Source organism: Ischnura elegans, chromosome X (assembly GCF_921293095.1).
Source record: "Ischnura elegans chromosome X, ioIscEleg1.1, whole genome shotgun sequence".
NCBI lineage: Eukaryota > Metazoa > Arthropoda > Insecta > Odonata > Coenagrionidae > Ischnura > Ischnura elegans.
Genome location: NC_060259.1, coordinates 29226225 through 29242232, shown reverse-complemented (window position 1 = coordinate 29242232; position 16008 = coordinate 29226225). Strand labels below are relative to the sequence as shown.

Sequence of the window (16008 nt, the reverse complement as noted above, 5' to 3'; positions counted from 1 at the left end):
GTTATATTTTATTATAATTTAGTTATTCTGATTCATGCTGTTAATATACTGTGTCTTTCCCTACAGAATTCATCGGAAAATAAGCTAATTAGCAATGTTATATGTACCGCGGTATGATGGTAAAATGAAGTCTCTCTCTTTGATGATTGTAGTTCAAGAGGGACGACTTGGTATTATGAGGTATGAGTTGAATTCAGCTCTTGGTTAAAATCGGATCCGATGAGGTTATTATATGGTTATAGACCCATATAGTAAATGGGTATTCTTATGAGAATTCTCGTGAACGGAAAGTTCACAAAACAGCAACTTGAAAAGAGTGAAATCTTAAAAAGGTGCCATAAATACAAAAGGTATCAAAAGTTGCAAATAAAACAGGCCTAAAATACAAAATTTAAGTTGGGACGGATAAAGGTACCATGTTGAGTTATTTTTAATGTGTGAATAGGTTTTGCTTTGTTTTGCGATGCATTTTTGGGTTACATGTATACTTGTATCTCATTTTCATGAGCACTAACCAGCTCCGTTATAAGATGGAAGAGAGAATACAACGATGAGATCTCGAAGAAAAAAAGCGATACGACATGCGTGCGTACATGGTTTTTTATCCGATTCGTTGCGTATTTGAGCGAAAATTGCTTTTTGATCGTACGAACGGCGAAAAGATTGGAGTGATTCGTGTGTCCTCCACTTTAAGGAGGAGAAAAAAGAAGACAACAAAAGAAGAGGATATCGCGAAGAATAAAACGAAGGAATTAGCGTGGATTTTGGGCCTTTTGGGCCGTGATCATTGCGTCGAGTAAGGCTAGGGTTTTTACCTTGCGTTAATTTTAGTTTTTTTGTATCGAACCGAGGTTTTACATACGCTGTAAACCATTGCAGTGTACGGGGATGAAACTGTGTCATTTGATTGGAAAGTGGTAATTTCCTCCTGTGTCACGGTGACTTCCCGTGCATTGCAGTGGGACGTATGCGATTCCTTGGGGGAAGGGTCATTTATTTTCCTTGTATGTATTCTCTCCCTCTCTCTCCAGGGTCTAGGTCATCAGAACTTCACGTGAAGAGGACCCCAGCTTCAAAACTAGGTAAGCTTTTGGGCCATTATGGCTATGAATCATAGCGTCGAGTAAGGCTAGGATTTTTAGCTTGCGTTAATTTTAGTTTTTTGTGTCGAACCAAGGTTTTGCATGCGCTGTAAACCATTGCAGTGTACGGGGATGATGCTGTGTCACTTGGACGGAAAAGTGGTAATTTCCTCCTTGTGTCACGGTGACTTCCTTTGTATTGTAGTGGGGCGTAAGTGATTCCTCGGGGGAAGTTTTTTTATTATCCTTGTATGTACTAACCCGCTCTCTTCATAGGCTGAAGATATTTCCTTGGCCGAATATATGAAGACTTCTGAAGATTGAGACCTTCAGTTAATTGAAAAAATGATCTGAAGATAAATCAACCAGGAATTTCTTCTCATGGAAATCGGTAAGAATAAAATTTTAAATGTATTTCTCTATTTCTCGGTTTGATGTTGTTTTGGCTTTTATATTTTATCACATCGTCATATTAATGATATAATGTTTTGTGGACGAGTAGTATTTATAATTACTCCCATGAACTATTAAAGTCCTCAATTTGTTAAGCAATTCACCTGCGATCTATCCCTATTTTCTCAGTTGAGTGCCAATTAAAATGATTGCCCCAAAACTCCGATGCTAACATTGCAAAATGGTATGCAAGTCTATTCAACATGAGTTATTGACATGCTATTATTATTTCAATTTATTTTAATGTATCCAATTGAGTTTATATATTTTTTTAATTCGTAATACATATTACACCATTTTGAATATCCTAGTCATCCCTAGCTATTTCTGCGTCTATGATATGTGACATCTTATATTTTCTGAGATTAATAATGCATTTAAATGAATTCATTTTGTTCAATGATCTTTTTTCCTCGGGTCACACGTATACGTCATGATCAGTTTTTAAAAAACTTTTTGGGGCCTTTTTCGAATGCTCAACCTCAGCATTAATCTGTGCAATCATTTATCCATATTCATGATTTATTTCCATTCCTCATTTAAGAAATCGACTCTTTCCTAAAACAATTCCAAAAGTTTTTATTTTTCTGAGTATAACTTTTTTGTATATATATTTGAATACCTTTGTATGCGTAGATAACACTTATCCTGTTGGCTGCTCAAAATAACTATTCATTGGAAATGACTTTAAATCACTTAAACACACACCTTTTCAATTTTCAATTTTACACCGAGATTAATTCAATTCCCTTTTCTCTCTCTCCTCAGCTACAAGTCATCGCTGATGATCATGGAGTAAGCTGGTGGGAAAATGGCGCTAATCCGGAATGTAATACTGTACTGACATCACACCAAAAGGTAAGGAAATCGTTCTAATACGCCTTTTTCTGCGTGTCCGTTAATTATTTCAAAAGTTTGCTATGTGAACATCTTAAAAAAAATTTGAAACAAGATACTTCTCTTCTCATTAAATGCTGTAATATTATTTTTGTTACACTTGTTGGTTGTGGTACATTGCAATTGATCTGCTGCCTTTGGAACGAGACTTGAAGTGCTGCAGGCAGTAAGGGATTTTTATTCGGAGACCTAACCATTTCCTCAATTTTCGTCGTTTCTTTTAGAGTGCAGGGAAAGGAGAGTTAATTAATGAAGTATTAATATTTTAAAAAATGAAATCATTATTCCGATCTCTCCAACTCTTCTATAGCATCCCTTACGGTTACCGTTAATTTCAGTATTTTTCATTCAGCCAGGGTGGATATCCGAAATTCAGCCCAATATAAGTTTGGTAATAACTCTCTCAGCTGAATCAATTTCTGCTGAAAATTAGCATTGAACGATGAAGAGTACACATTTTCATTAAAATTCTCTATTTTTTCTCAGTGTTTTTCCATACTTAAAAAAATATAAGATCGGCAGCCTTTAAAAATAGTTCATCTAGTTCGCTGCATGCTCTTCTGATTTCTTTAAATTTTCCCTTCGATGTTTCATAAATAAAAAAGAATGATTTTCACAAAACCATTGTCGCATGTGTTTTATAGCCGTTCCTCCTCCGTTTTATCAAAGTTGTCAATTGTTGTCCTGTCGTACGAGTATTACTTCCAGCTTTGTGAAATTAGAATGACAAAATATGTATACGTGATTGTCATTTGATCTGGAGAATTGAATTCTTTGGAGAACCTGACCGAAAAGTCTAGCAGTTATGTGAATAGATAATTTAAGGTGCTCATATATAGATTTTTTTGTTTTGGCTGAGAAGAAATTTCGTTTCAGCTTCATTTGGGATCAAACTCTTTAATGGTGCCATAAATGGGCATAATTTAATGGACAAAAATGGGATGTCTCTATCAATTTTTGAAATCACACGACGGGAGAAGATACGATTTAACTCTAAATAACTTATAAAATTTAATATTATTTCGTAAAATATTGGACAGGAAAATATTTAACACCGCCTTTCACACCATCTAATTTTTGGCAAATTCTAAATGTTTACGTGCATTGATAATGGTATCCAGAAATTTTTAACTAATAAAATTAATAATTACACAGTAGTTGGACAATAAAAATTAATATTAATTTCCATAAAAGTCATATTTTTCATATCCGTTTCATCCAAGATGATGATTTATGCCTCGTGTTCTTAGGAAGAAATGATTTTTCGTGCACAAAATCTTATTTGCTTCAATTGACTATTGCCCAAACTACGTGACTACAGGTGAATTTGGAAGTATCGCGATGTTCACATTCTTTTGTTTTGTGCGTCTTTTTGGTGGAATTTGATTTCTTTGTAATATTATCATGAGAATGTATTGATTATCACATTTTACCACTGCGTATCAGTGAATCTTATTTTTTTCAAATCGGTACGTTCCAAGTTTTGTTGTTTAGTACTTTGAAAATTGCAAATTATTTATTTTTTTGAGCTTTAAAAATGTCAGTTAATCCTTTCATGCGTCAATTTTATTTTCTACTTCGCTATATGAACCCTGAAATCTTGGCGAATCTATGAATATTATAGCTGAAATTTCCCCTATCATTGTACAATCAATTTCTATTTAATCCTGAGGATGTTTTTTTTACGCTTCCTTAACGGTATCCTGCAAGCCCCATCAGATGAAAATTAGTTTTTTTCAAATGATTTTCGTTTATTCTTTTACTCTTGTCTCCGTTTTGCTTGTGTTTCCAAGAATGATAAAATTAATATTTATAGATAACATAAACTTTAAGCAGGAACCTAATATTCAGCAACTACCCGGACTAAGTTTTTCCGTTATTTCTAGAACTTTATCATGTGGGTCAAATCCTTTTTTATTTACAATTATGTTCTTATTCTTTAGCATTTGTTTATTTCAAGAATAATAACCTTTGTCCCGTACAAGGTGACCTTTCTTTCTCATGGATGAGTACATAGGATAATCTGTTTTATCAGCAGGGGGAGAAAGGGAGGCAGCTTGCAATGATGGACATTGAAGAAGGAGATTTAGGAATGAAATAAACGTGGAATGCCTCTACATCCAATGGAATTGACTCAGGAACTCAGCAATTATGAAGAAGGAAACGAATTGTGTAGATTCATTACTGAAGAACTGAAGAGTCAAGAGATGAAGACACGATAGGAACATATGACCCATTTGAAGATTCAAGAGATGAAGAATGGCGGCGATCAGAAGTCTGCAGATTTAGATTATATTTTGCTTCGCATATGTGTGTCTATTTCGATTGTATATGTGCCTTTTGTATTTGTTGATGAATTTGATTTAATTTGTGTTTTAATGAGTGAATGGGATTTAGTTTGTGTGTGAGAATGGTATTTAGTTTATATGTGTATATGAGAGTATTTGAGTCAGTGTGCGATAGAGAACATGCTTAATGGTGAAAGAGTGTGTTATTCATTGTGTAATGGCGTTGTTACTTTGTGTGAAGTGCATTATTTCGTGTGAATGGGATATGCTATATTGTGTGAATGAGGTATGCTATTTATAGTGAATGAGGCATGTTAATTCGTGTGAATGTGGAATATTATATGATGTGTATAAGATATGCTATTTCGTGTGAATGACGGATCTTATTATGTGTGAATGAGGTATGTTTTTTCGTGTGAATGAGCTATGGTTTTTTGTGCGAATGAAGTATGTTTTTCGCGTGAATGTGGACTATTATATGATGTGTGTTAGGCATACTATTTCGTGTGAATGATTTATGTTAATTCGTGTGAAAGAGGTATGTTTTTTTCGTGTTAATGAGCTATGGTTTTTTGTGCGAATAAAGTATGTTTTTCGCGTGAATATGGAATATTATATAATGTGTGTTAGGTATACTATTTCGTGTGAATGACGGATCTTATTATGTGTGAATGAGGTATGTTTTTTCGTGTGATTGAGCTATGGTTTTTTGTGCGAATGAAGTATGTTTTTCGCGTGAATGTGGAATATTATATGATGTGTGTTAGGCATACTATTTCGTGTGAATGATGTATGTTAATTCGTGTGAATGAGGTATGTTAATTCGTGTGAAAGAGGTATGTTTTTTTCGTGTGAATGAGCTATGGTTTTTTGTGCGAATGAAGTATGTTTTTCGCGTGAATGTTGAATATTATATTATGTGTGTTAGGTATACTATTTCGTGTGAATGACGGATCTTATTATGTGTGAATGAGGTATGTTTTTCGCGTAAATGTGGAATGTTATATGATGTGAATGGTGTTTGCTATATCGTGTGAATGAGGGTATATTATTTAGTCTGAATGAGTATGTTATTTCGTGTGAATGTGGAATATCATATAATGTGTGTTAGGTATGCTATTTCGAGTGAATGATGTATGTTAATTCGTGGAATGAGCTATGTTTTTGTGTGAATGAAGTATGTTTTTTGCGTGAATGTGGAATGTTATATCATGTGAATGTTGTATGCCATATCGTGTGAATGAGGTATATTTGTTTCAAATGAATAAGGGTATATTATGTAGTCTGAATGATGGTATGATATTTGGTGTGAATGAGATATTAATGTGAGAGAGATTATTAGTTCGTAATTTAAGTTTGAGCGAGATTGTGTTATTGAGTGTGAATGAGAGGGGATTGTTTATTATAATTAAGCTTTTATTATCGATATATATATTTATATATCGAATTACCTTGTGTTTCATAATGTGTGAATGAAGGTTTAATATATTTGGAGTGAATGAAAGTACCATTTAGTTTTCATTGGATGGAAGCCATTTTCTGTTATGGCTGAAGTAGAGCTTGTTTTTTTAAATCGTAGAACTTGGGTAGCGTAGATAGTAGATGGTAGAGTAGTGCATGTCCCCCTCAAATCCAACTGCGTCCTCAACGTGGAGAGGAGGTGAAACAGCGGACAGTCATGTTTCAACGAGGTTACCATGGTGATTTCAAACAAACTTTCGAAATTTTGCTCGGCAGTTTTTCCTGCTAATTTTTCTTTCACAGAACTTGCCGAATTCTTTGATTGCTTGCAAACTACATTGATGGTTTCAAAATGTAAAAACCGGTTATCTAGTTTCTATACGCATGACTTTCCGCTGGCTAATGCAGTTGGTGACTTTTGTATCAGTGTGTACGCATTCATTTCTATTGTTCGCAATTGTAACTGTTTCAGTATTTTTTTAAATGTCAATTTGATTTCATTCAATTATTAATTTCTTTTTCCTCTTGTTAAATTAGCCCGTCACTTAATGTACTTCAATTCAATGTCCAACCATTTTTTTAATGTAAACCTTGAAAATTCCAGTACAATTGTATGATTTACTAATATTTCACTTTGACAGTTTCTTTACTTCGTTCGCTTCGGCGAAAAAAATTTAAAACTACTCATTTATACCATGTAAGTCTTACAGAAGCATTGCATGCATATTTTTGCGTTTGATTTTACATCATATTATCCTCAATTAAACATGATAAAACAGCCATAATTTATTGTAGTAATCATCCACTTAAATTATGGGTTTAATTGAGTCATAAATAATTAAAAATTGTCTACTTTTAACTGATTATGCTCGCCGACAAAAACCAAAGTACTTGATATCATTCAATAGTCAGTGTTTTCCTTGTTTTAATCAATATAATTCAATTATGCGCCAATATCTAATTTAAAAATTTGTATTTATGCATGTATAACAAGGGAGACAAAAAATCCATTTTATAAATCTGCTCGGCGGAAAATTGTATTTTTTTATTTTTCTGTTAATGTTTAGGTCTTCTTATTTCCAATAAAATATATGTATAATGTATGCTTCTATGTATAACTTTCAAAATCTGCCTATTTTATTTGTTTGAGTGAGAAATAAGAATTCTGAAGTACATATTATATTTTATAATTTACGGAAACGTTTTCTAATTGTTTAATTTGTAGAAATGGTAAATTTCATTGTATTTTACTTTTTCTATCGAATAAATTTTTTTATTTATCTCTTTGAAATAAATTTCAAAAGTTCGTATTTTTATTTTACACATAATAGCCTCAACCAATGTAGATTTTTCTTAAGGGTTTGCTATGAATGTAATTAATGTAGTGTGAATGTGAATGTACGAAAGTTTGGAACATGACATTTTATTTGTTAGTACGAATCAGAGTATGTAATTTATAGTGATGATAGTGTTGCTATGTATGAATTAGAATGTATCGTCAATTGTGAATCACTGCATTTAAATGATTGACATGACATTTTATATTTTAGTGTATGTAATCTAGGGCGATCTGTTCTATTAATTAGTGTGAATGAGATTACATTAAATGTGAAAGAGTGTATGTAGTTTAGTGAGATCAGAGTATATATATTTTTAGTGTGAATACGAGCACGAAATTTAGTTCGATGATACTGTTTTTATTATGAATTGTATATTAAAGTTTGAACGCAATTTGGAAGATGATGTTATATATTTATTGGTTTGAATGAGTGTACTTAATTTAGTGTGATGTGAACAAGTAGTATAGTTTGGTTGAGGGAATATGGTATTTAAGTTATAGGAGTTATATTTTTGTGTGTCTGAGAGTATATAATTAAGTTCGAACGAGAGTATTTAATTCAGTGTCATGAGTGCTTTTTAGTACGAAAGAAACGCCATAATTAAGTGTGAATGAGTTTGCATAAGATAGTGACTGTTTTTGTGTGAATTATGGCATGTGTGATTTAGTGTTAACGAGGAAGTTGTCCTTGCTATCATTAAATGTAAGTACTAAGGTCTGGAGTACACATTAAGTAATGGACAGAATTAATGACGTATGGGAAAGAACTAAGGTTATTACTCAAAATCTTGGAAATCGTCCTATGATGCAGGTGATCTGAAATTAGTCTACCATCGTAGAACTTGCAAAAAATTAATAGTTTTGACTTGACTTATGGTTTATTTTCCCTGACCCAGATGAGATCACAATCCGGACCCCTGCTACACGGATACTTTTAATAGTATTAGTCACTTAAATCAGTTATTAGCACATATCAGCTTCAGTATTTAGCACGCAGGCCAATTTCAGTTCACTGTGTAGCTGATGGATTCGAGCCATAAGGACGGCCAATTGAATTACTCAGTCCTCCGTCCAACAATAGGGTAGTTTCCTTCATCAAAGAAAACGAAATAAAGGCATTGATTGCGATTCGTTACCCACCATTAGTGCATTCATCATATATTAATAATTTGGTTTTAGAAATCCCAGTTTAAACGAATGGCAATGGTAAATTTTAACCTCATTTGAAAAAGACCAGATTGGCGCCCTTGCGATGCCACTCCACGTAACGTCACAGGCACCTAGTTTCTATACGAGTAGATAGGAGTTTTACATCGTCTGAGATTACAAATGCATGCATGAGGCACAGAGCTCAGGGAAACGTCTTACTAATCACCTATTAAAACTGCCTAAGGTCGGAAAGTTTCCTTCGTTGGATAAGGTATTAATAATCCTTATTTAAGCCAAGCGCTACATGGTAGCTGGGTACTCTGCTACCTGCTAGCCTCCTGCTTCGTATCAGCGTTCAAAGTCTCGTCCCAAGGTCACCTCACTTGCGGCAGCGGGAACCAGAATGACGTCTCACGGGCTTTTCCTAGCATTCATACTTTGCCGTCGCGTTTTCGCGCGCTTGAAATTTTTCACTTTTCATTTAATCGCGAAAAATAGATATCGTCGTTTAAAAATCTAAAAGCGTGAAATGCGTGCTCCAGGATTAATAATCTTTCGATTTGGGCAATAAAAAAATAATGGGAAACCACCCTATTGCATCAGTATCATTAGGCAACCACGATTGTTGTATATGTAATATATTTTTTTAATTCAAAATATTATTATTAATTAAGTAAATAAATAAATAGGCGTAAAATATGGCTCTGGTTAAAAATGGTTAGTAGCAGCCGTATACAATGGAATTAAAACCAAAAGGTAATAAAAATATACTTGGGAACATGTGCTCAGCGATGGTGAGTTTTTGAGGGGATAAAAACTCCCATATAGAGATCACAGAAATTTTTTAATTTAATCGATTTCACTTAATTTTATAAATATTATTTATTCTAATTTTAATGAAAGTTACAAAGAGGAATAATTATTTACCGAATGAAAAAAAACGATAAAATTTGTGAATATAATCGAATTTTTCTTGGCTATAGCTTCCGCGGCTCATGGGGATTAAAGAGAGACAAACGCCGCCTGTGAATATCACGTTATGTCACGGAAATAGGGCGGTTTCCTGTTATTTTTTTATTGCCCAAATCAAAAGATTATTACTACTAGAGTACGCATTTAGATTTTTAATTGACGATATCTATTTTTCGCAATTAAATGAAAAGTGAAATTTTTCGGGCGCACGAAAACGCGACGGCAAAGTCTGAATGCTGGGAAAATCCCGTGTGACGTATTTCTGGTTCCGGCTTCCGCCGCATGAGGTCACTTGAGTGCGAGGCTATGATCACCGCTACGATGTACGTTGCTAGCAGGTAGCATAGTACCCTGATAGCATGGGTATCGCTTGGCTTAAATAAGAATTGTTAATACCCTATTAAACGAAGGAAACTTTCCGAACTTAGGTAATTTTAATGGGTGATTATTATACAGATGCTTTCCTGAGATCTGTACCTCACGCATGCATTGGTAATCTCAGGCGATGTAAAACTCCTATCTACTCGCATATAAACTAGGTCCCTGTGACGTCACATGGACTGGCATCGCATGGGCGCCAATATAGCCTTTTTCAAATGAGGCTAAAATTGACCAATGCCATTCGTCTAAACCGGGATTTCTAAAACCAAATAATTTGTATATTAAGAACCCACTAATGGTGGATAACGAATCGCAACCAATACCTTTCGTTTTCTTTGATGAAGGAAACTACCCTACTCAAAACCCTAAAGGGATTCATTGTACCAAATTAAGTATTAACAAATATCACTAGAAAAATTTTCATATTTTACTAAACCAAGGCAGAAAGAAACAAGAAATGCTAATGATAAGAACTCTCCCAAAACAATGTTTTAACCCTTTTTTCCATCGTTGAGAACGTAAAATTTAAAAAATTCAAGACCCATAAAATGATGAGATCCATATACAAAACACTCTTTTTACCTGACCGGTACTCTAGCACTATTATCGATTATTTTCTATTGATAGTCACTCTTTGAAACAGCATTAAAATATAATAAGAAAAAATTCGCCGTGTACACATTTCCCTGTCTAGCTTCCTCCATCATTTAAATTGCCTACCTCATCACTTCGAAGTCGTTATTTTTTTTTTTTACTTTTAAAACAAATTAATCCACTTTCGTATTGATTCTTCGCCTTAAACGAAAATTCTCATGTTATATTCACGAATCTCGATAAAAACTTTTCAAATATACTCCACGAAACACGGGTCTTACGAGAGACAACGTGTTTCCACGGAAAGAAATGGTAAAAACAGGGATTGTGCGATGGTGTAGAATATTCTCATTTCATCAATTAACGTTACATTAAGTATGAGTTAGAAATTACCAAAATCGAGGAAAAGGAACATGAAATAATCAAATTTTGCCATTCGAATGACAGCCCAGACAAGACGACCGGTGGCGCCAGTTGGGAATAAACAAATTACTAACAAAATTAGCAAAGCAGAATTTTTCAACTTGGATATTTCGAAGTTCGGATTTCTGCCTCGTTTTATTGGCATTTATGCTAGTCGCCCGGTTAAACATTATCGATTATTACGCCGCCAATATGGCACCAAAATTTTATACATTTAGTATTTATGGGTATGTTAAAATAATTTTTAACTCCAAAACTAAATTTATATTTATTCATACTAAAATTGTTTGAATTTCCCCTCTTAAATTACTGTTACAGCTTTTTGCTTTTATTAAAAAATAAAACTTGCGGAACAGTGAGGACATCTTTATTTCGTGAACTGGTGGAGGGCAATTTGGAAGCTGCTTCCTAGCAAAATCGGCTATGTATTCCTTCCTCAATTGGCAAAGCAACGTGGTTTCATGTTGACAAGTCGCATTAAATGATTTTACGTTCAGTCTCGCCCTTTATTCAGATGAATGATCTCATCCTCGTGCTAATTTGCGTGTGGAAATTTTCACGCCATGGAGTGAGTGTTTACTCCAACCACTAATGCTATTTTAACAAGCATCCCTCCGTGGAATCCGTGATACGTTGATAATCATGGAAACCTCTGGCTCTGGACATTTACCATTTAACGTTGGAGAGACTGATGTCTGCAGGCTCTGCATGAAGACTCGTGAATATTACCTAAACCTTTTCGTCTCGAATGAAGATTTCAGCATGACCATCGGCGAGGCTGTGGAGGATTTGTTCGATATAAGAGTAAGCGGTGTACTGCAGTGAATTTGTGAATCAATGGTTTCAACGTGGATTAAAAATGAGTTGAATTGAAAAAAGTACTTAGAGAGTTAAAATACCAGAGTCATCTTTACGTGCTGGATTAAAGTCTTTTTGTATTGTAGTTGATGAATAGAATTAAAGAACCCCAGATAAAAATAAACTCCACCATGGTGGGTAAAGGAAGGGTAGTAGCCTTCATGGTGGGTAGTTACCCTTGCACAACCCACGCCCTACCCACCATTAAGGGTAAGGAAAGGGTAGAAAAATCCTTCGTGTGCCCTTTCTTGGAACTCCTTCCCTTACCATCCGTCTACCCTTCCTCTACCCACCATTAAGGGTAGGGGAAGGAGAGAAAAATCATTCGTGTACCCATGCTTGGAACTCCTTCCCTTACCATCCATCTACCCTTCCTCTACCCACCATTAAAGGTAGAAAAATCCCTCGTCTACCCTTCCTTGGGACTTAGCATTTATAACTGAGGAAAACATATCCTGAAAGTGTCTCCTCAGCTACTTTCACCTGCTAAAGAGTATTGAGTTCTGTACAAGAACGTAAGCAGTATTTGAATGCAAAGATAGACGGGCTACACATCTAATCTTTAAAATTTCCCTAAGGAAAACAATAATATACATATTCAGTGGCGTAGCCAGGGGTGGGTTCCGGACCCTCCGCCCCCCCACCCCCCCGAAATATAAAAACACAATCATTTTCCTTCATAAAAGAAATCAAAATATTGAAAAATAATGAATTTAAAAAATATTTCTTTGACTATTGAAGTTTTTTCGATTATGAAAAGTGTTTGAATAAGTTGAAACCCAATACTTACTATCCTGTTTTTCAAAACTTTCCCTACCTGATTTTGGACCCCCCCCCCCCCCCAAACGAAATTCCTGACTACGCCACTGTACACAATAGTTTCTATAATTGTGTGAAAAAAGCTCATTTAGAAGTTCTTTCATTCACGTTTTAGGATGTAACCTATTTGTGTGGCTGACAATGAGACATTGCGAGAGTGATGTTTGGTATTTGAATGCCGATCTTATTTTCTGAAACGAAATAGGTGTGGTAGAAGAAAGTCACAGCTTTCTTCCACATAGGCCAAGTGCGAATCTCATCTTAAGATTTTTTAGTATAAGTTCTGTTGAGAAGCTATTCCTTTACAGTACCCAGATAGCTGAGGTTGGTAAATCATTAATACATCATCTTCCAATATGTAGATCCTGGGTTTAAGGCCATATGAAGGCTAATTTTTTTTCTCCCCTATAACTTTAGAAATCACTGTTGCAACTCATCCCCATTCGTTTAATTTAGTTTATTAGCGATTTTTTAATTTTTTATGTTAATTTATGGATATTTAGTTTTTATTTTAGTCCTACCCTTCCTGTACACTCCAAGAAGGAGAGGGCGTACCCACCAATGTTCTAAAATACCCTTCGTGTACCCTTGCTGAAGGGTATAGGAAGGGTACACTTATCCTTCCTGTACCCTTCATTGAGGCTTGCCAAACCCTTCCCGTACACTCCAGGAAGGAGAGGGCGTACCCACCAATGTTCTAAAATACCCTTCGTGCACCTTGCTGAAGGATATAGGAAGGGTACACCTATCCTTCCCTTACCCTCAATGGAGGGTAGACCTCTCCTCAATGGAGGAGTTTATTTTTATGAGGGAAGTCCTGCCGCACATTTTCGTTATTAATAGCGAAAGGGTTAAATCTCTGGAAAATTTGAGTTACAAATTATGATTTTGGAAGGCATTAGAAGAATTGTCACTGCGCATAGAGAAATGAGTGGTGCATTGAAGAACTCATACAATTATCTTCAATTTAAATAATTATTGACAATCAAAGAAAGTGATACAGTTTTAGAGCCACAGGTGTTCCAGTGCTGAAACATACCGAAAAATCCTATTTGCACAATTTTAAATTTTTAGGGGGGAAAGGTGAGAGAAAGTAATGATTTCCGGAATTTTCTTAGGCATCATATTCCTCCATCATCATGAAAATTTCAGCTTCAGAGCTCTACCAAAAGTGGTCAGGAATTCTCAAAAATCCCAGCCAGCAAAAAGGACATATTCACTTGAAAAACCTACAAAGATTTCGAGAATAAAGAGTCTTCATAAAACTATTAAACTATCTCTAAACTATCTCTAAACTAACTCTATAAAACTATCGCATCATTTTCAATGACTGAGACAAATGCAATATATGAAATGACCAACAACAAAAATCCAGTTCACAAATTGACGGAGACGCATAAAATTTCCCATTCCAATCGCAATTCAATGGCAGCCAGCATGGTTGTAGCAATTGCATCAGCAAAAAGTCTGCCCGTTTGGTTAATTTCTGTCCTTTAGGATCATGCAGTATGTTTGGATAATTCTGAGGTGTAATTTTTACAAGTTAAGGCGAGTTCAATTTTTTAATTTTAATAATAGGCCTAATGTACAACCAAAATTTCTATCACTTGTCATTGAACACGTTGAGACCGAGCGTCATCTATAGATGCCGCCCAACTGCACTCGGCACCCCTAACCTTGGAAGCTCAGATCCTCCCTATCCCTTACCTTAGCTATCTCGAATCTTCACAAACGCCGGCAGCAGGTTCTCAGAAATCTACAGTTCACGCCAGTTCTGGCTTCCATCTTTTCTGTGTCACTGGTGCCCTCTGAAAGTTCGTGTACTTTTTTATGAGGTAATTCTCACTTCATTGTGTCATTCGTGTAGTAAATCATTTCTCAATTCCCTTTTTTTCAATATTAATTCATTAATTCATTGCTAATACTTTCCATTTCAATAGGCATAGAAAAAAGATTTCCAATGAAAAATTTTGATTTTGAACTCCGGAATCTTGGAAAGGATTTCTTAGATACAAGTAAGTTCTATTACATTGAGTTTCAACTTTTTTTACTCTATGTTTTTTAATTGTTTACAAAGAAGTTTGCATTAATTGAAAACTAAACAAAATTTTACTCTTAAATTGTGAAATAAAAATTCAAGCCGTTTTAATTTTAGAATCAAGCACTCCAACCGTCACACCAATCTCTCTGCAGAAATAAATTCGCATTTTCGGAAGAATTACGAAAAGAGAAACGAGAGAAGGGTCAAAAAAACAGTGCAGACCATGCTCAAAGATTGGGAAGAAGACCCTTGTCATCACATTCTGCCCTGATTGCCATGAAGAAACTGGCCCCTGCTTGGATGCTTGCTCCACTGTCATCGTAAAATTGAACAATGTCGTAACAAAATTGTACATATTATTTGGATATTTTGTAATTTAAATTTTAAAACATTGAAATTATTTTAAATATGAAAAATAATTAAGAATCCACTGTTGATAAATATTGTATATCATGTCATATTAGAATTTCTTGTAGTTAATAATTTGATTTATTCATTTTCTAAATCATTATTCCATGTGATTGAATTAATAAATCATGGTGTAATAAATTATGTAACATACCTATTGTAAGTAATTATTCTATATAGGTAGTAGTAAGTAAATGCAGATTGAATATTCTGTAAAATGTTTGGCTAATTTTTTTCCCTTGCTACACTCCCACAGAGTAATTGACATTTTCGATGTATGAAATTACGTTGAGAAAATATATCATGAAGCAATGGCAGCATTTCTGTCCTATTTTAGAAAGGGGGATTTTCAATATTATTCGCCTATTTTTGTTTACCGCGGTACACTTCATCAGCCAATCATTCCCAAATGGAAGTGGAAGTGCCCCTTCCTGGGAAGAATAGGAGTTGGGCTTTGATGGCCTTGCTTTCCCTTTGCAAACAATATGCTCGCACCCCCTCCCGATGGTGCCTGTGATTTCGTCCTCGGGTCCGAGTCTTGTGAGATTATTTCACCAACCTTTTTCCACAAGACAGAGAGCCATTTTCCATGGCTTACTTACGTAGCCAAGCTCTCGAGCGCGTGTCGGGAGACATTTTGATCCAGTCATCTCTTCGGAATGAATGGATTAGATACAAACGGGACACTTGTTCATAACTAACCAAATTCTTTTTCGTTTCCAAATGAACATTTGGCCGTAAAAGGTACTATCAGAGGCACCACAAGTCAGAAACCGCTCATCCGAGTCCACGCTAACTTGACGCGCACAGAGAGAGTTCCCTCGCTGTGGAACGAAAATATAT

General features: G+C 35.0%; 1 long non-coding RNA gene across 1 annotated transcript; it reads left to right on the top strand.

Moving 5' to 3' along the window:
- The first annotated feature begins 1421 nt into the window (after positions 1-1421).
- LOC124170508 lies at positions 1422-4554 on the top strand. The gene is made up of 3 exons (XR_006867482.1): positions 1422-1473; positions 2304-2393; positions 4468-4554. It is a non-coding gene; the product is annotated as an uncharacterized LOC124170508 (long non-coding RNA).
- Positions 4555-16008: the final 11454 nt, after the last annotated feature.